Raw genomic sequence first — 19,964 nt, 5'->3', positions numbered from 1 at the left:
TTAAAATACATTTTAAAATAAATGCTATTCCATATATTGTAACTTTGTGGTATTTAGAATTTTTATCTGAGGATGCAAGGGAAAGTATTATACAAATGTGAAAGAGGCTTGTATTTTAATACAATTTTCGATCAAAAGAAAACCAAAACCCGTATGATATTACTGTCAATATCCCTTGATATCAACGTTCAGTTGAAAGATTTGAAGAAACTCTCAAACAAGCAACTGCAGTAGCAGAGAGTTTTGATTTGAACCGATGCTTGCAGCTCAATACTCCATTCGTCCTTGAAAGAAGCAAAGACAGGGATGTTTTGAGTGTCTCCATGATCCTCTTCTCAATCCAAAAGAAAGGTTTTATATGATCCTGATACTACTAGAAAAAGGGTCAATTTCCGCCTGCACTGATGTCCCTTCAAACGTTTTACGTTAAGAACTCTGGACGTTTATACAGTGGAAGCCTGGTCCATTTCTTCTTCTGAACGAGACTATGGGAGTGAGTATTTTGATGTCGAACTGGGATTTAAATAAAGAGGAACACTAAACTACATTGGGCTACACGTGTGACAAAGCGTTTACTTTTCGACCTCTCGATAGCTCAGTTACTAGATCTTAAGACTGTAAACAAAAACAGCGGGCATTCCTTATGTCCCTGGTTTGAATCCAGCTCGAAGGATGGTGTTTTCTTGTTCCTTAATCAAAAAGGGAAAATTGCGAATTTGTCTTTCATTTTGACGTTCACCTGAAAGCTCAGTATACAAAGAAGTAGAGGCTCCTGTTCTGAATAATCCTCACGTCTGACTGTTTTGCTTAGACCTTTAAAATGTACACTGTGGACTGTTTGCTCTTCCTAACACAATTAAAAAGCCGCCGACAAACTTACCGATCGGGAGTTTAGTTCAGTGATAGCGCGCACTTAAGACGCTCCGTTTTCTATCGCCGGCATCTCTGTATTCTTTTTAAACGCGATATCTTTTATTCTTCGTGTGTGAATTTCAGGGAGACTCATAAACTCTTTGTCTGTTTTAAAGATATATTATTTTAAACCAGACATAATGAAAGACGTAGTAACTAGACACACGTACAAAACAGATGAATAGTAGCGGCTCTGAACTGAATGTGGTGCTGTATGGGAACGCGATGCAAACGCCAATGGCACAATAGATAACGTGTCTGATTACGGATCAGAAGACTTTAGGTTTCTACTCCTTCCTGGTTCGTGAAGAAGCTTTTAAACCACGCTACTCAACACTGACATCGTAGTGTGTGCGGTCCTACACAACCTTACTATCGACTGGATGAGTCTTCTGTTCAATCTCCGATTCTTTCCGCACATTCCTGCTATTTCACCACCGTTATTGTAGGATAACAGCCACAGACACGAGAAGATATACTATTCCGAACAAATGTCTTAAAAAATCACGTTAAAAAGGGTGACAATTAGTTTTTGTTTCTTTAACGTAACCTTACTTTTGCCTGTAAAGTTCACATTATTTTCTGTAGCCGCAAATCCCCAATATTTCTGCTGTCTCCCGAGAAACACAAGCGTGGAGTCAAATCATATTAAATAACACAACACATCTATTAATTTAACACCCAGATGTGACAGAACACATGTAAGACTTACACACAGCTTTTAATATGCTATAGTGAATTTGCAAGTGTCCTGGGGAGGGAAGAGAACTGATATTAAGGAAATGCATATTTAAAGGGGATGTAAGTCTTAAATGTGTTTTGTCACATCTGGGTGTTAACTGAATAATTTTTTAGCATTATTTATTGTGTTTTGACTCTATACTTGTGTTTCTCAGGAGACAGCAGAAATATTGATGTTTACATTTATTTTCACATTCCCGGTGATATTGACTTAGGTACTCAACTATTTACTCGTAGTTTGACTCGTGTCAAAAGTTGAAAATCTCTGCAAACATCAAGATGGCTAAGGACGTGGAAAGAAACTCAATCACATTTAGAGAAGGTAATGTTTAGATCGGATTAATTCGAAGTGTGTCTCTGCGTGCGTTTGATCTACCAACGTTGTGTTTAACTGAAGGACACCCTGAGTGTGGCATAGAAACTAACACATGTCGTATTTTTTCTACATTCACAGATTTTTGGCTAAAGTAAAAACAAATCGTTGTCATTTTCTTGCCAGCTGGCAGTAATTCTTTTGCATTGATAAGAAAGATGAGCACTTTATCTTCCGCAATGTGTGGATTTCTTGAAAAATAAGCTGTGCCAAAAATGAAATGAACACTTCTTTTAAACATAACGCAGAAGCATGTTGTCTATACCAATAAACGGTGCGAGAAGACAGGAAGAAAAGCACCGTTGGGATTTGAACCCAGGATTTCCTGTTTATTAGACAGGAGCTTTAACCAACTAAGCCACAACGACGGCGAAGCAGTATCCTTTTACAGCCAATTGCACACACCGCTCTGTCACATCTTCGTTCGGTGTGCGGTGAGCCTGCTCGCTGAGCATGTTGAGAAAGGATGTGAAATGGCTTTTATCCGGCAATTTCATTACCAAGGAGCTCAATATGCTTTTGATGATCTACAGGGTGTCCAGTGCAACACAGGCGATGGACTGCTAGGATTTGGAGCCAGGATTTCCCGTTAACTAGACAAGTACTTTAACCAACTAAGCCACGGCGCCGGCAGAATTCTCCTCTTTTACTGCCACTTGGACACACCGCTCTGAGACACCTGCGTTCAGTAAGCGCTGAGTCGGCTGGCTGAGCACGTTCCCTCCTTTACATTCAATAGGAGCCCCGACACGAAGAGAAATGGCTTTTATTGTGCACTTTTCATGTCCAATGCGCTTGACATCTCCCAAGGGCGACAAAGTTCATTTACGACACTTTTCCTTTCTTTCTTTCTTCTTTCTGTACTCTTTGATGAAACAAAACGAGAAATCATGTAAGGGAAAATGTCTTTTTTCATGGAGAAAACATGCACCAGGAAATGTTGTGTTTAGAAGAAGTGAGTTAACATGAAAAGTGACCTAACTTACCGGAGCAAATGCTCACCTAGCAAGATCTGCTTTACTACTAGAGAGAAGTAGAGTGAAAGACGTGATCATTTCACGCCGTTGTGGAACAAAATTCCTTTTTTCTTGGAATTCTAAATCAATTAGAAATTCAGAGCGACACATAAAGGCTTTGTCTGCTTAAAAGTGATGATTTTTAAAAACTGATAAAAATGTAGAAAACACGTTTCTCACGTAGAAATTTAAGATGGGGGTGGGGTATTACTAGTAGCGGCGCTGAACTCACCATGGTGCAATTCAGTTACGTGGCGGGCTAGTGGTTTAATGGATAACGCGTCTGATTTCGGTTTATAAGATTGTCGATTTGACTTCTACCGGGGTTGTGTGATTTAAATCAGGCTCCTCAGAAATAGATGTCCGTTATGTAAATGAACCGCACCTGAAAGCAAACGTTGGGTCTGGGTTCCTTTCTTTCCTGCATGAAATAGCAAATCGTTACAAAAAAAACACCAACTAATGTCCAATAGTCCAATAGTTAGTTATTTAAGTAAACATGAATATACTGTAAGGTCTTGGTACATGGGAGTGGATTTCAACCACAATTAAAAAAGGGCAAATTATAATTACAGGCTTCAGACACTTTTTCATACAAAAGTGACCAAACACTCCCTAACTTTCAGGTTTGCTTGAACCTGTAACAAAAAAGCGGTCTGAAACTTCCATTCTCTGATGTCACTTTCTCTAAAGTCAGACGTGATGTTTCGCGGACGTGCAGTGTGCCTTTTCTCTTGTCGTGTTCAAGATGAAACGCTGCATAAGCTCCTGACTGCGTGGTCTGTACTGTTCTGTTATTTCGTTCAGATTACCTATGTGGTGTACAAATAATACTGAACAGCATGGTGTAATTTCCGGGTTTGGCACCAGCAACACCTGCAAACCCATCAGCTGACCTCGACGTGATTTGAACACGCAACCTTCTGATCTGGAATCAGACGCGCTACCGTTGCGCCACGAGATCACTCGCTACACGTGCTTTTAATTCCCCCAAAGAGAAAAATCAGCGTCCCTGAAAATTTTTTTGTTCATTCTCTCCTGTGAGGAACACCGCAACGAGGGTCTCTTCTTCCCAGACCACAGATTATTCTTCCTGCTCGGCTCTCACACAGGGAGCAGACACACCGTCTCCACTAATGTGTTTACTACATCTATAGATCTGACCCCCTACAGCCCCGATATTCCTGGACAGGATATTTACCACCAGCCTCGTGAACTTCTCATCTTGACCTCTCCCAGGAGGAGCACAATTAACACAGAATCCCCTCTCCATTTAGCATTTATCAAATTGCGTGGATGCAGACATCACTCAGAATCACCTGTATGATTCTCCCAAATTCAGACTGGCTGTGCTTTCAAAAATGTATAGGTGACTAGCTTCCTAACAGTTTTAACAGCATTTGAAAAGGCTGTTGATGCATTGGGCTTGAACTGACCCCGGGTCAACTGCTTGGAAGACAGCTATGCCCGACACTACACCATCAACGCGCACACCACAGAGCCCCTCAGAACATCATACGATAATGCCACTGATATCGGAAGCTTTCTCCAGCATTTGTGATGATTCCCCATATTGCGAAGGAATCATGATATTGTTCAATACTGTCGCTAGACGTTCGAATGGGTTTCAGGGCCAGGTGGACTGTTTCCTAGAGAGTCACGAACCGCAGTGGTATTGTATTGCAGTGAGACAACACAATGCCTGCTAGACTATTCATGCTATTCGTGCTAAATGCCACAGATTGTGTTTGTCCAGTCGTGTCAGTCATCCTGAAGCTACGGAAAGTCAGACGCAGATGTGCTGTAATACTTTCAGGAAGTTAGGATTTGTTTGTGCAAAATCCGAGAACATTGCTCTGTTATCTTATATCTTTGCTCTGTCATCATCATCAAGGCTCTGTCATCTACTGCTGAAAATGCGCAGTGGTTTTCTCAGAATGCCCTATGTATCCAAAGGATGTAAACTATGAAATAGTTAAACCTATGTAAACCTAAAGCTATAAGGGGAAGACAAATGTGAAGCGTTACAGCAATGGCATATCATGAGATGATTAATCGCAATTTCCATAGGAGCCCCATGGTTGCCTGGCAACCGTCAGCTTTGCGCAGTGGCAGTATCGTCGCCTATGAGGTTTAGCAGAGGCGCAGTTATTGCTAGTTGAAAACATTTCCCAATACCCCGCTTCCTCTGATTTGAAATACAATCAGTGGGAGCAATTTTTGACAGTCTCGTGAGAGGCTGAGCAAGGTGTTTAAAGACAAATTTTGTCATTGTATCATCATAGCACAAAGAAGCGTGTTTTTGTCTTCTCAACAGAAATGTTCTTTAGCTCTTTCAGCGTTATGCAGGGAACAACGTCCGTTGAGATCACCTTTGAGTCAGTGCAAATGTTTGTGAGCTGTCAATTCAATTTTAATATTGGTTGTACTGGTGTGCTGCTTGTCTGTGAAAAATTAATCTTCTGCTTCTTCATGCCGAATCATCTGCAAAGGTCGAGTTTATTCAATGTTTGCGCACAGCACTCCATCAGGAATATTTTGTCCTAGTTCAATAAGGACTTACTGCACGCATTCACAAACCTCACAAACCGATAAAACCGGTTTGCTGGTTAAAAGATTTTATTAAATGTGAAAAAAGGTCTGATTGTGAAAAGGTCAAAATGTTAGTGAAAAAATCAGTAACATGAGGAAAAATAAACTGTGGGAGCCCCATGACTCCCCATGTCATGCTGTATTTCTCTCTCATTCTACTGGGAGTGGTGCCGTTGCTTCTGGATAAAGACTCTCAGTAGTCATTCCAGACAGGTCAGGTATGACTGTGCTTTGCCACAAGAACCTCAGAGATTGTAAGCTGGGTAGTTTCAGATCACTATTTTATTAAAGGTTCAAGCAAACCCAAATACTTTTGCAAGAGACATTTCAGAATCCCAGTCAAATCCAGTATGATTGCTGGATCCTTCGAATTCGACTGAAGTATAGCACAGATCTGCAGTCCACCATTAGAATACTGTGGGTGTGTTGTATAAGCCACATGGCCAAAATAGTTCTAAAACAGGAGATGCATCCTCGTTTAGGAATGTGGTATAAAGTGAAATGGTCTGGGAAGAGTCCTACGTTTGAACAGTTCAAAATAGACGTAAAGGGGTATTTACGGACTCTTTCGAAATGTAAGAACAAGCTGTGCGGACCTTATATTTATTTACCTTGTGTAATCGTTTTTCATAAAGTGTAATTGTATTATAGCATGTGCCCCTGATGATTTTCTTCATACGTTATATGTGCTCTTGTTTGTATTGTATGTAGTTTTGTTGTTCAAATAAAACGTAAAAGACACAACTTTCCGGATGCGGCTGCTGTAAAAATAAAATGACATCAAGGGTGCTGTACGCAGAGGTCTGAAACCTGCTCCACAGAAGATCTTTATCCAGAGGTGTTAAAGAAGTCGAGATCTCACCATGAGAGGGGAAGCATCTCAGAAAAAGCAGGTGCAGTCGGTTCCACGGTCATAACGCCACTAAGTCGGGTGACAAGAGCAAAACCCACCCGACCTCCTCCGAGCAAGTAATGAGACAAAGAGACAGCGCACAGCGGGTAGCGTGGCCGAGCGGTCTAAGGCACTGGATTAAGGCTCCAGTCTCTTCGGGGGCGTGGGTTCGAATCCCACCGCTGCTAGGTGCTTCTGTCGCGACCCCCTTTCAGCTGACTTCAGACGAAAGGGAGGGAACTGCTTTTTGGCAGTCTCTCGAGAAACTAAGCAAAGTGTTTAAAGATACTTTCTCAGCTTGACATCAAGGCACAAAACAAAAACCTTCTTGCGTCCTCTCAACCCAAAAGCGCTTTGCCACTTTTTGCGTTATGCAGGGAACGACGTCTGCCCAGATCACTTTTGTGTCAATGCAAATCGTAGTGTGCCCTCCGTTTTAATGTTGGCTGTGCTGGCGTGCTGCTTCTGTCTGTGAAATATGAATGTTCTGCTTCTTCACACCGAATCGTTGGCGGGGGTTGAGCTTGTTAAATCTTTGCGCATAGCGCTCCTTTGGAAGTACTTTGTCCAAGTTCAAAAGCGATCGTGGGATTTACTTCATGCGTTCAAAAAGCATGCCTCGCACGACAGATTTAAATGGGGAATGGAGCCTGCTTCTTGCTGTTTTTCCTGTGGTTGCAGTTACAAAGTTGATCGTGCTTTCACATTCTGTTAACAGTATTCACTGGCTGAGCTTTATCAGTTGGTTCGTAAAGGAATCTCTGCTTCGGTTCCAGAAAAGTCATCTGTAGTGTGTTTTTTTCCGTGCCCATGGCAGTCTTTTAAAGCTGGTAGTAATGGCGGCAAAGTTAATTTTTTATCCTCTTTAAAAGAATAAGGACGGGCTGGGGCGAGCTCCATCTACCACTCTTTCAGCTAACCACCGAACTCGCGAACTGATTACACTGCAGAGCCCCAGGCGCCTCGCTTTTCTCCATTCTCTGGGTTAGGGTGAAAAAAAAAAATTTGCTGGTATTAGCTGGCCTGCTGGGAGTACCTCTTCTTCACTGATCAGCAAGATTTGTGTTTCATCTTTCGCAAGTTGTATAGATTTCTTTCAAAACAAGTTGTTCCAGAAAGGAAACGAACACTTGCATTCACCTGAATTAAAAGGCATGGGATTTGCCCATAAGGATAAATTCTGTACAGTAAGACAGGAAGAAAGGCACCGCTGGGAATCGGACCCAGGATCTCTTGTTTACTAGACAGGCACTTTAGCCAACTAAGCCACGGCGCCGGCAAAGTGCTGTCCTTTGACAGCCACTTGGACACATCTCAACTGCTCTGAGACATCTGCGTTCGGTGTGCACCGAGCCTGCTCGCCTTGCAAGTTGCCTCATTTACATGCGATAGCTCCAGCACTAAGATAAAGGATGAGAAATGGCTTTTATCTGGCACTTTTCATGTGAGAGGATCTCAATCTGCTTTCCGTGTACAAGAGGATGTCCAACTCATGTAGCTAAAGACGTAGACGACAGTGCTTCGCTGAAATCTTGATCTCAGAACCCTCGGCATGACTCCGCTGTGTTCTGCTTTAGACAAAGGGGAGAAAAGACTTCTTTCATCACACGTTTTGCACTGTTTACGGTGTTTGCAGTGCTCTTTCTTAAATGAAAACCAGGAATCGCCACCATATGAGGTGAGACTAGATAATATTGGAACAAGTAGCCTCGCCATTCCATGCGTGACGTGAGCAAAGTGTAATTCCTGTCTTTATAGTGTGCTTGTTAGAGACTTAGCTGGCACCCAGAGTGCTTTAAATCCGGAATTCAGCAGCCCAAGACAAGAGAGCTTCCTTCGTCTATGTTTTTTGAGTGAAGGGGGGAAACCATGCGTGTGCTGCAAACGATCTTAGTATCGAAGTGCCGTCCCACATAACCGATCCGAACAATCTGCTTTACAGAGGAGCACTGCCGGAGCTTATCGTTGGCAAACTGAAGACCAGGCCGACCTCTTCTGTGACTCTTGAACACTGAATCTCAAGGTTGTGAATTCAAGCTCCACGCTGGCGGGAAATTCCATAGGTAATGATCACATTTTCTTGCATGCTAATCAAAAGAAATATTAAGAAAACTTTTCCCGATACCAGCTTTTTACAAAAGTAAAGGCACACGGCACATGTGTGCCACATCACGTCCGAGTTTAGTGACAACTACCTCAGAGATTGTAAGCTGGCACAAAACAAAGTTTCAGATCAGATCACTTTTTTTTATCAAAGGTCCAAGCAAACCCGAATACTTTTGCAAGCGACATTTCAGAATCCCAGTCAAATCCAGTACGATTGCTGGATCCTTCGTATTCGACTGAACTATAGCACAGATCTGCCGTCCACCATTAGAATACTGTGGGTGTGTTGTATAAGCCATACCGCCCAAAATAGTTCTAAAACAGGAGATGCATCCTTGTTTAGGAATGTGGTATAAAGTGAAATGGTCTGGGAAGAGTCCTACGTTTGAATAGTTCAAAATAGACGTAAAGGGGTATTTACGGACTCTTTCGAAATGTAAGAACAAGCTGTGCGGACCTTATCTTTATTTACCTTGTGTAATCGTTATTCATAAAGTGTAATTGTATTATAGCATGTGCCCCTGACGATTTTCTTGATACGTTATATGTGCTCTTGTTTGTATTGTATGTAGTTTTGTTGTTCAAATAAAACGTAAAAGACTCAACTTTCCGGATGCGGCTGCTGTAAAAATCAAATGACATCAAGGGTGCTGTACGCAGAGGTCTGAAACCTGCTCCACAGAAGATCTTTATCCAGAGGTGTTAAAGAAGTCGAGATCTCGCCATGAGAGGGGAAGCATCTCAGAAAAAGCAGGTGCAGTCGGTTCCACGGTCATAACGCCACTAAGTCGGGCAACAAGAGCAAAACCCACCTGGATTCCTCCGGGCAAGTAATGAGACAAAGAGACAGTGCACAGCGGTTAGTGTGGCCGAGCGGTCTAAGGCGCTGTATTAAGGCTCCAGTCTTTTCGGGGGTGTGGGTTCGAATCCCACCGCTGCTAGGTGCTTCTGTCGAGACCCCCTTTCAGCTGACTTCAGACGAAAGGGAGGGAGCTGCTTTTTGGTTGTCTCTCGAGAAACTAAGCAAAGTGTTTAAAGATACTTTCTCAGCTTGACATCAAGGCACAAAACAAAAACCTTCTTGCGTCCTCTCAACCCAAAAGCGCTTTGCCACTTTTTGCGTTATGCAGGGAACGACATCTGCCCAGATCACTTTTGTGTCAATGCAAATCGTAGTGTGCCCTCCGTTTTAATGCTGGCGTGCTGCTTCTGTCTGTGAAACTTGAATGTTCTGCTTCTTCACACCGAATCGTTGGCGGGGGTTGAGCTTGTTAAATCTTTGCGCATAGCGCTCCTTTGGAAGTACTTTGTCCAAGTTCAAAAGCGATCGTGGGATTTACTTCATGCGTTCAAAAAGCATGCCTCGCACGACAGATTTAAATGGGGAATGGAGCCTGCTTCTTGCTGTTTTTCCTGTGGTTGCAGTTACAAAGTTGATCGTGCTTTCACATTCTGTTAACAGTATTCACTGGCTGAGCTTTATCAGTTGGTTCGTAAAGGAATCTCTGCTTCGGTTCCAGAAAAGTCATCTGTAGTGTGTTTTTTTCCGTGCCCATGGCAGTCTTTTAAAGCTGGTAGTAATGGCGGCAAAGTTAATTTTTTATCCTCTTTAAAAGAATAAGGACGGGCTGGGGCGAGCTCCATTTACCACTCTTTCAGCTAACCGCGGAACTCGCGAACTGATTACACTGCAGAGCCACAGGCGCCTCGCTTTTCTCCATTCTCTGGGTTAGGGTGAAAAAAAAAACTTTGCTGGTATTAGCTGGCCTGCTGGGAGTACCTCTTCTTCACTGATGAGCAAGATTTGTTTTTCATCTTTCGCAAGCTGTATAGATTTCTTTCAAAACAAGTTGTTCCAGAAAGGAAACGAACACTTGCATTCACCTGAATTAAAAGGCATGGGATTTGCCCGTAAGGATAAATTCTGTACAGTAAGACAGGAAGAAAGGCACCGCTGGGAATCGGACCCAGGATCTCCTGTTTACTAGACAGGCGCTTTAGCCAACTAAGCCACGGCGCCGGCAAAGTGCTGTCCTTTGACAGCCACTTGGAGACGTCTCAACTGCTCTGAGACATCTGCGTTCGGTGTGCACTGAGCCTGCTCGCCTTGCAAGTTCCCTCATTTACATGCGATAGCTCCACCACTAAGAGAAAGGATGAGAAATGGCTTTTATCTGGCACTTTTCATGTGAGAGGATCTCAATCTGCTTTCCGTGTACAAGAGGATGTCCAACTCATGTAGCTAAAGACGTAGACGACAGTGCTCCGCTGAAATCTTGATCTCACAACCCTCGGCATGACTCCGCTGTGTTCTGCGTTAGACAAAGGGGGGAAAAGACTTCTTTCATCACACGTTTTGCACTGTTTACGGTGTTTGCAGTGCTCTTTCTTAAATGAAAACCAGGAATCGGCACCATATGAGGTGAGACTAGATAATATTGGAACAAGTAGCCTCGCCATTCCATGCGTGACGTGAGCAAAGTGTAATTCCTGTCTTTATAGTGTGCTTGTTAGAGACTTAGCTGGCACCCAGAGCGCTTTAAATCCGGAATTCAGCAGCCCAAGACAAGAGAGCTTCCTTCGTCTATGTTTTTTGCGTGAAGGGGGGAAACCATGCGTGTGCTGCAAACGATCTTAGTATCGAAGTGCCGTCCCACATAACCGATCCGAACAATCTGCTTTACAGAGGAGCACTGCCGGAGCTTATCGTTGGCAAACTGAAGACCAGGCCGACCTCTTCTGTGACTCTTGAACACTGAATCTCAAGGTTGTGAATTCAAGCTCCACGCTGGCGGGAAATTCCATAGGTAATGATCACATTTTCTTGCATGCTAATCAAAAGAAATATTAAGAAACTTTTCCCGATACCAGTTTTTTACAAAAGTAAAGGCACACAGCACATGTATTTAGTAACAACTACCTCAGAGATTGTAAGCTGGGTAGTTTCAGATCAGATCACTTTTTTTATCAAAGGTTCAAGCAAACCCGTGTAGCGGCAATGCTTGTTAATAAGACAGAATTAAGTGTTGCTGTGCTTTCCCAAATGAGGCCCCATCTCTCTCTTCAAATCTGTGGTGCAGCCACAGAGAAGCTATTCATGCAGGCTGATTTAAAGATGTTTTCTTTTGATAAGGGACAGCTCCCAAAGGGGGATGCACTTAGCTAAGCCTGGCTATCATGATCAATGGTCATCCATTGGCGCCTATCTGTCTAGGGAGTGCCAGAAGGACATCAGGACTGCATTCCTAAGTGTCAGGAGTAAGTGACTCACATCTCACCTTGATCAACCAATCAGGGACTGGTAGGGCCGAGTAACCCACGTAGGACTCTGATGCCCATGGAACTTTCAGCCAATGAACGAGCTGAAGTTCCTCCAGGTAACAACAGGCAACACAGAGGGCCTGCGAGAATTCTGTGAACTTTTTCGGACAATTCAAAGGAGAATTCCAGGGCAGGACGGCCCAGGAGCAGAAGGCTCCCAAGGGAAGGACATTCTCGCAGCGCGCCTCCTGACCATCCTGAGACTCAGCCCGGACAACCACGGAACGGCCAGTGTGTCCGAGTGCCAGAACTTTCCTTTGTTCTAAGAGTCTTGAGTGGAGGTTGCCAGAGAGTAACCAGAGGATCCACCCGAAGTTAGCATCAGCAGTAAGCCTCGTGAACAGGTCAGAACTGTGGACAGCTGAATCACTATTCAGAACTAGCGCTTCATCAGGAACGAACTGATCTTCTTCCTGACTTGCTGGGACCCACATTCATCTTTTCTCCTGTGCACAAACTCTTGCTAGTTTCAGCCAAAAGAGAGCATCAGCAGCACACCGTCGCAAGCCGCAACAGCACAGCTTAGCACCTAGCCAGAGAGTGCTTATTGGACAGCAACAAGCCTGCAACTGTTTCTTTGTGCCCACAGGAGATCTGAATCCCCAGAGATTGGATGAGTATTCAACTTCACTGCATTACTGCTCGAGAATTCAACTGTTATCCCAACCAGTTGATATCAATTTAATTCCTAAGAGTTATGTACTTGTTTCAAGTATCTAATGTAGAAGTTATGACGAAGTTCATTTACGAAACGGTCTAAATGAATGATATACTGAACGTATGTGCTCTTGATATATGTAACTCATCGTGACTGATTGAATATATATCTTTTGTATTCTGATAACCCTCTCGATAAGATCTGTTAGGTTTATATGCAGATTCTATGTATTAATAAATGTATCCTTGTGTATTAGTACCTGTGTGTGTGCGTTGTTTGAGTTATATCGCAAGGTTGGATTCTAAAGCCATTAAAAGAAGCATTTTGTGATTTATGGCTACAATTAATAATTGTCCCCGTGTAGCGGCAATGCTTGTAATAAGACAGAGTTAAGCATTGGTATGCTCCTAAAGGAGGCCCCATCTCACCCTCCATCTCTGTGGTGCAACCACAGAGAAAGAATTCATGCAAGTTGATTTAAAATGTTTTTCTTTTGATAAGAAGCAAGCTCCCAAAGGGGGATGCACTTAGCTAAGTCTGGCTATCATGATCAATGGTCATCCACTGGCGCCTATCAGTCTAGGGAGTGCCGGATGGACATCTGGACTGCATTACTAAGTGTCAGGACTAAGTGACTCATATCTCACCTTGATCAACCAATCAGGGACTGGTAGGGCTGAGTAACCCACGTGGGACTCTGATGCCCATGGAACTTTCAGCCAATCAACGAGCTGAAGTTCCTCCAGGTAAAAACAGGCAACACAGGCCTGGAGATTCAGATTCAACAAGATTGAGATTCAACAAGATTCAGATTCGGGAGATTCAGTAAGATTCTGGAGAGGATTCTGTGGACTGTTCTAAAGGGAATTCAAAGGAGAATTCCAGGGCAGGACGGCCCAGGAGCAGAAGGCTCCCAAGGGCAGGACATTCTCGCAGCGCGCCTCCTGACCATCCCGAGACTCAGCCCGGACAACCACGGAACGGCCAGTGTGTCCGAGTGCCAGAACTTTCCTTTGTTCTAAGAGTCTAGAGTGGAGGTTGCCAGAGAGTAACCAGCAGCAGGCCTCGTGAACAGGTCAGAACTGTGGACAGCTGAATCACCATTCAGAACTAGCTCTTCATCAGGAACGAACCAGTCCTCTTCCTGACTTGCTGGGACCCACAGTCATCTTTTCTCCTGTGCACAAACTTTGCTAGTTAAAGCCAACACTAACTAGCCGGTCAGTGAGCATCAGCAGCGCACCGTCGCAAGCCGCACAGCACAGCCTGGCACGGAGCCAGAGAGCGCGGATTGGACAGCAACAAGCCTGCAGCTGATTGTTTGTGCCTGCAGGAGATCTGAATCCCCAGAAATTGGATGAGTATTCAACTTCAATGCATTACAGCTCGAGAATTCAATTGTTATCCCAACCAGTTGATATCAATTTAATTCCTAAGAGTTATGTACTTGTTTTGAGTATCTAATGTAGAAGTTATAACCAAGTTCATTTACGAAACGGTCTTAATGAATGATATACTGAACGTATGTCCTCTTGATGTGTAACACTTCGTAACTGATTGAATATATATCTTTTGTATTCTGATAACCCTCTCGATAAGATCTGTTAGGTTTATATGCATATTCTATGTATTAATAAATTTATCCTCGTGTATTAGTACCTGTGTGTGCGCGTTGTTTGAGTTATGTCGCGTGGTTGGATTCTAAAGCCATCAAAAGAATCAACTTTGTGATTTACTGCTACAATTGATAATTGTCTCAGTAAATGCCCAAACCCTACAGAACTGGTGCCTTCAGAGAGCCACTATGATTACATATTTGGCGTCCCTGAACGGCTATGAAACACTACACCCGTAAATGCCCAAACCCCTACAGAACTGGTGCCTCGTGAGAGCACACTACATATCCGATGATAGAAGCTGTTAATCAAGAGTTAGATAAAATGTTGGATGATGGAATTATTGAAGACGTGAATGAAGGTGCAGAATGGATCTCAAATATTCTGATAATACCTAAAAAAGACACCAAGGAAGTGAGACTGTTTGTGGATCTGCGAGAAGTGAATGAAGCAGTTATCAGAGAGAGACATCCAGTACCAAAAAAGCTTGAAAAGGGTTCTGGCAAGTTGAGTTGGCCCCAGAATCAAGACACCTGACTACCTTCATCACACACAGGGGTTGTTACCGTTTCAGAAAAGTTCCTTTTGGCTTGTCTATTGCACCAGACGCCTATCAGAAGGCTATGGACTCAATGTTGTGTGCAATGCCAGATGTTGTATGGTACAGTATATGGATGTTGTTGTAGTACATGCGGAAAATGAAGAACAACTAGAACAGAGGCTCAGGCAAGTATTCCAAAGATTCCAAGACAGAGGCTTAACTTTAAATAAAGATAAGTGTATCTTTGGCCTAAAAGAGATCGAGATACTGGGACCTTTGGTCACTGCAGAAGGAATAATATCAGACCGAAAAAGGTGACAGCTGTTTGCAGTGCACCGAGACCTGAGAATGTTGCACTTTTGCGCTTGTTCTTAGGCACTTGTAGATTTTTTATAAAATTCATTCCCAATTATACAGATATATCAGAACCCTTTAGAAAACTAACTAGGAAAGGACAGGCAATGCAAAGTACATAGCTCTCCAAATGTTAAATTGCCCTATTCTGTTTGTGTTTTCTATGTAGAAGTTACTTAGTCTGCTAGCAATGAGGTGATATTTAGAAGCGACTTAAGTAGAAATTTAACTAAAATTTGAGTTGTTACATATTTGAGTTGTTGTTAAAAAAAGAGAGTTGAATGTGTTGAATAGAAATGGAAGGTTTTACATAAATTTTGTTGTAATAGATAATTTTCTTGTGTGTTGATATATAATTCTTACAATCGTATGGTAAGGTTCTGGACTAAAATAACAAAAGAGGAGATGTATTATAGTGAGTAGACATTGCGAGACAACACAACGAGGGAGTATGAATATATGGCATAAGGTTGTGATTTGTGTAGTTAATAAACAGGTCAAAAGAATATAAGAATGGCTCTTTATTAATATACAATATATTCTGGATCCAAAAGAAACATTTAAAGCTGATAAAGTTTCCATTTATTTTGCTTGTAGTTATAACGTCCCTCGAAGAGAGATTTTATCAGTTACATGCAATGTATATTTTTGGCTTTTTGTATGGTACCAGAAATATTAAAAAACATCTCATGAAGTATTGTCAGGACCTGCCTTTAGCGCTCTGTAGCGATAACGTTGCTGATATTCATGGACTAAGATGAACTGACAGCTTTATCTGCGCACCTTCTTTTTTTCAGCATGGAATAAACCTATTACTTGTTCCTTTGCAGCCTACGCACCTGAAAAACTAAAGCTCAGAGTCATGCTATGTCATGCTATAATTTAGAATGCAGTTCACTTTAAAATTAAAGGCAAAAAATAAAATCAGCATCACTCTACAAGAGTTAATAATACCTCTTCTACTACAGTGTCATCTACATTAAAACTTGTGTTAGCCCTCACCGGGCAATTTCCAATAATGACCAACATCATCAACTTCAAGTAAAATAAGATTCACACATGGAGTTTTATCTTGGAATGGAGGGCGGGAGAATTCATTTATACTCCCGTTGCATCTTGAGCTAAACTATTTTAAAAATATGATGCAGATTTGTTCAAGACATTTGTAATCGCCTTAAAGAGCGTTTTCATGAAGACATACGTCAGCTAGCTCTCCACTGTTAATTGACAGGACTTTTGAAGAAACTGTTCTCATACAACCAACATACAAATTACACATCTTAATAAACATGAATGGAAATCCGTGTTGTGAATAACATAAAACTGTCACTACACATGATTGAGTCCTTGAGTCTGGCACCTAAGACCACTCAGCCATCCTGACAAGCAGTGGAGGCTGCTGTTTTGAATGCGCCCGTTTCTTTGTCGAAGGATTATTAACTACTACTGATAGTTCTTTTCTTCTTATTACAGAGATTTCTACAGTGCAAGACAATTGACGATATAGATAAAGTAAAGTCTTGGCAAACTAAACAGGCATGGAAGCGGTTGGACCCCGCGATCTTCGGTTTACAAGACCGACACCTTAACGATTTATAATGACATTCACGAAAGATTTAAGGAAAGCACAACTGCCTGAACAGGGACTTGAACCCTGGACCCTCAGATTAAAAGTCTGATGCTCTATTGTCTGAGCTATCCAGGCTCCGGAAGGTAGTTAATACTGTCGGGATCCTCGCAAGTCACATGTCTCTTCTTGTGCCGAAGCGCAGTCGTACCTGACCCCTCTGGAATGACCACTGAAGGACTTTATCCAGAAGTGACGGCGCCACTCCCAGTAGAATGAGAGAGAAATACAGTACGACACGAGGAGTCAAGGGGCTCCCACAATTCATCTTTCCTCACATTACACATTTTTTCACTAACATTTTGACCTTTCACCATCAGATTTTTTCACATTTAATAAGATCTTTTAATCAACAACATTTAAGAAAGAAAACAAATGGAACATTTTTTGGAACAATAAATAAAAAACTTTCAATGCCTTGGTTGCATACGTGTGCACACCCTTTATAAAGGGGGTTGCAACTGTGCTGAAATTTAACCAGTCACATCCCAGATCATGTACAAAGGTTATTTGCCTTCACCAGACATCAGTTGTATTGATTCTGATTAGTCCTAATTTATATCAGCTGATCTCATATACAGTAACCAACCGATCTGGGAGAACAAACGTTCAAACTACACAGCGGAACATGAAAAGAAATCCAACTGCTGATTGTCAGCAAAGAATGTCGTTACAAATTATCCGCCAAGCTGTTTTATGTATCCGGCCACCTCTTTCCTTCCTACTCTGCAGTGAGCACAATTCTTTCAGTTTCTTCTCTTGTATATTCTTTTCTATTGTACTGTCCCTTTCCCCCATGTGGAGATGGATTCACAACCAAAACCCTGTTTTCACCCTGTGTTTCTGCAGTGTCAGTCTGTATGAGGGGTGGGTGTTCCACAGCTCCAGCGGTGCAATTGGCCAGCAAGCGGTGCTTATACAGCAGTACACAGCGGAGCTATGACGAGGTTGTGAGTTCGAACCTCACCTGGAGCAGAATGGCCTGTGTCTTTAGCTACTGAAAGCAACTGACAAGTTTAGGTGCTGGAGATGAGGTTTAAATTAATTTGAAAGAAACAAGTAAAGGTTTATTCTATATCACACCCAAAGAAGGCTCCACTGCTGAAACGTTGTTTCCTGCTCGTTTCAGCATGGAATAAGTAGTTGCAAGAAAATCAGCCGCCTGAATAGGGACCCTGAGATGAAAAGTTCGATATTCTACTGACTGGGCTATTCCCGTCTACTCAGTTTCTTTCTGAAACAGTGTTTTTCCAGAAATACTTACAATTTGTGAAATTTGTAATACAATCTTGCTTAAAAATTAGATGATTTTTTTCCCAAAAACTGTAAATGGAGAAAACCGACCCTTTTGAGTCTCTGTGGTACAATTGCTTAGTGCGGTCAGGTTGGGACTAAAATGATAGTAAGGTGCTGGTTCATGCACAACCTGGCATGCTTTTCTCACTGATCCAACATGAACATCATCTAGGGAAGAAGTGGCATGTAATGTTTAATACATTATTGACTTTATTGATAATTGGAGGGAATGCAAATGCTTTGCATGTATCGAATTACAGCACGTAACAACTGAGTACCTGAGTCGATATCACTGGGCAATTTCCAATAGTGACCAACATCATCAACTTCAAGTAAAATAAGATTCACACATGGAGTTTTATCTTGGAATGGCGGGCGCAAGAATTCATTTATGCTCCCGTTGTATCTTGAGCTAAACTATTTTAAAAATATGACGCAGATTTGTTCAAGACATTTGTAATCACCTTAAAGAGCGTTTTCATGAAGACATACGTTGGCTAGCCCTCCACTGTTAATTGACAGGACTTTTGAAGAAACTGTTCTCATACAAACATACAAATTACACATCTTAATAAACATGAATGGAAATCCGTGTTGTGAATAAAATAAAACTGTCACTACACATGATTGAGTCCTTGAGTCTGGCACCTAAGACCACTCAGCCATCCTAACCAGCAGTGGAGGCTGCTGTTTTGAATGCGCCCGTTTCTTTGTCGAAGGATTATTAACTACTACTGATAGTCCTTTTCTTCTTATTACAGAGATTTCTGCATTGCAAGACAATTGACGATATAGATAAAGTAAAGTCTTGGCAAACGATATAGGCACGGACGGGGTTGGACCCCGCGATCGTCGGTTTACGAGACCGACACCTTACCGATTTATAATGACATTCACAATAGATTTAAAGAAAGGACAACTGCCTGAACAGGGACTTGAACCCTGGACCCTCAGATTAAAAGTCTGATGCGCTACCAACTGAGCTATCCAAGCTCTGGAAGAAGGGTGACACTGTCAGGATCCTCGCAAGTCACATGTCTCTTATTGTGCCGAAGCGCAGTCGTACCTGACCCGTCTGGAATGACCACTGACGGACTTTATCCAGAAGTGACGGCACCTCACCCAGTAGTATGAGAGAGAAATACAGTACGACATGAGGAGTCAAGGGGCTCCCACAATTCATCTTTCCTCACATTACATATTTTTTCACTAACATTTTGACCTTTTCACAATCAGATTTTTTCACATTTAATAAGATCTTTTAATCAACAACATTTAAGAAAGAAAAGAAATGGAACATTTTTTGGAACAATAAACAACAAAAAACTTTCAATGCCTTGGTTGTATACGTGTGCACACCCTTTATAAAGTGGGTTGCAACTGTGCTGAAATTTAACCAGTCACATTCCATATCATGTAAAAAGGTTATTTGCCTTCGCATTTTTTAGAACAATAATTAAAAATAAACTTTCGATGTCTTGGTATCACACCCAAAGAAGGCTCCACTGCTTCCTTCTTGTTTCAGCATTGAATAAACCTTTACTTGTTCTTTTGCAGCCCATGCATGCTAACACAGCTACTTACTTAAATTACCATCACCTGTGGACCTCCAGCTGACCTGTACACAGATAGATAAGAGATTACTTGCTATGAATACAAACACTGTTACTGGAGGCGTGTTAGGGCTATTTTAGCTTAGATCATCAATTCATCTGACATTTCTTCTCCATCTATATCAACAGCGTCATCGCTACTGAGCGCTAAAGGCAGGTCCTGGCAATACAATCTTCTTTAGAAAACATTTTTCAAAGTATTTCCACTACCATACGTAAAGTAAAAGATACCGATTGCACGCAACTAATAAAATCTCTTTTCCAGGGACGTTGTAGCTAGATGCAAATTACAATCAAAAATGTATC

The 19,964-nt window shown here is 42.1% G+C and overlaps 4 non-coding genes across 4 annotated transcripts; 2 read left to right on the top strand and 2 right to left on the bottom strand.

Moving 5' to 3' along the window:
• Positions 1–3,934: 3,934 nt before the first annotated feature.
• On the bottom strand, positions 3,935–4,006 carry trnaw-cca (transfer RNA tryptophan (anticodon CCA)). The gene has a single exon. It is a non-coding gene; the product is annotated as a tRNA-Trp (tRNA).
• A 1,133-nt stretch (positions 4,007–5,139) lies between these two features.
• Positions 5,140–5,281, top strand: LOC148812791 (U4 spliceosomal RNA). Its single transcript, XR_016086304.1, has one exon. It is a non-coding gene; the product is annotated as a U4 spliceosomal RNA (small nuclear RNA).
• A 1,351-nt stretch (positions 5,282–6,632) lies between these two features.
• On the top strand, positions 6,633–6,714 carry trnal-aag (transfer RNA leucine (anticodon AAG)). Its single transcript has one exon. It is a non-coding gene; the product is annotated as a tRNA-Leu (tRNA).
• Positions 6,715–10,578: 3,864 nt separating this feature from the next.
• On the bottom strand, positions 10,579–10,652 carry trnat-agu (transfer RNA threonine (anticodon AGU)). Its single transcript has one exon. It is a non-coding gene; the product is annotated as a tRNA-Thr (tRNA).
• Positions 10,653–19,964: the final 9,312 nt, after the last annotated feature.

The sequence above is a fragment of the Atractosteus spatula genome (assembly GCF_055471065.1).
Source record: "Atractosteus spatula isolate fAtrSpa1 chromosome 10 unlocalized genomic scaffold, fAtrSpa1.hap1 SUPER_10_unloc_16, whole genome shotgun sequence".
Taxonomy (NCBI): domain Eukaryota; kingdom Metazoa; phylum Chordata; class Actinopteri; order Semionotiformes; family Lepisosteidae; genus Atractosteus; species Atractosteus spatula.
This window is presented reverse-complemented; position numbering and strand designations above follow the sequence as displayed.